Raw genomic sequence first — 1,236 nt, forward strand, 5'->3', positions numbered from 1 at the left:
AGTGGTGGTGACTAGCATAGAAGGCGGAGGAGGTCATTGGAGCCGGCTTCCCTTCCGCTTTGGCTGCCAAGCTCCGCGCGTTGGTGAGTCCCTCTCTCTATCCCTCTACATCTCTCCCTCTCTCTGTCAGAGGGCAGCTACCAACCCCGAGGTGCAGGCGGCCATGGAAAAGCAGAAGATGCCACACCTAGCTTTCCCCCTTGCCTCCTGCCCTTTCTCTTCAGCTCATTTATTTACATGTGCAAATTCTCTTTTATCTATGCCTGCAAGGTGTTTGATGAAAGTTCAGTAAGGCTTTGAGGGAATACCAAACAAGAGAGGATCCAGTATCTGTAACATGCATCAGGTTGACACCAACTTCATGCATTTTGCTTCAAGATCATTGTTAATTTAATTCAAAATGTTTTCTCATTCTATTGGAAGATAGAAAGGATGGTTGTAGAAAGATAACTGTTCTACTTGGATACCTTTCTTTGTTCTCGTTTGCATTTAAGTAAAAATGTTCAACTGCAGATATAGATTGCCGGCGGGTGGATATATTGCTCAAAAGATGTCACTAGTGCTGTACTGCTGTAGATGCCATTGATTTCATATATCAAAGCATTACAGCTCTTTCAGATCCTTTGTATTTCCACTTAGTTAGCTTGAAAATCTTGTCTACTACGGACACCTCTTGAAAATTGCAAAGGAGTTCTAACTCCCAACAAGCTTATTTCCTTAAAAAATGTAACTGGTACAATGTTCTACGTACCTTATGAGAGGTCAGCCCCGGCATCACAGTCCATTCCTGAAGAAGTTCACATGCATGGTGTTGATTGTTGAGTTTGCTTGGTTAACGGAATGACATGCCTATGCAGATCAGCAGGGGGAAGGTCCAGGGTGAAACCTTCAGGAGGGATTTGATGTTGCTATTGTTTCAGTTTGCAGATAGAGGATGTGATTCCAGCAAGACAGAGACGATGGCGATGACAAGTGAGATTTATGTTAAGGAGTATTAGCATATGCTCACAGGATCACTGGAAGTTTATAAATGTATCCGCAATGATTGTTGCTTTCTTATTGACACATAATTGAATTATAATTATAGACAGTAAGAGTAGTTGTCTTTTCATTTGTTAGAAAACATAGTGTACCTTTATAATCGTAGTTATATGCAATGATCCATCATGTATTTTTGTTTAAAACTGCAACCCGTAATTGTTTGATGTCATTAAATGTCTCTCTCTCTCTCTCTCT

The 1,236-nt window shown here is 41.0% G+C and overlaps 1 long non-coding RNA gene across 1 annotated transcript; it reads left to right on the plus strand.

Annotated features, from left to right (window-relative positions):
• Nucleotides 1-7: 7 nt before the first annotated feature.
• Nucleotides 8-1,210, plus strand: LOC123178454 (uncharacterized). The gene is made up of 2 exons (XR_006489590.1): nucleotides 8-346; nucleotides 514-1,210. It is a non-coding gene; the product is annotated as an uncharacterized lncRNA (long non-coding RNA).
• The last annotated feature ends 26 nt before the right edge of the window (nucleotides 1,211-1,236 follow it).

Source organism: Triticum aestivum, unplaced genomic scaffold (genome assembly GCF_018294505.1).
Source record: "Triticum aestivum cultivar Chinese Spring unplaced genomic scaffold, IWGSC CS RefSeq v2.1 scaffold264057, whole genome shotgun sequence".
NCBI lineage: Eukaryota > Viridiplantae > Streptophyta > Magnoliopsida > Poales > Poaceae > Triticum > Triticum aestivum.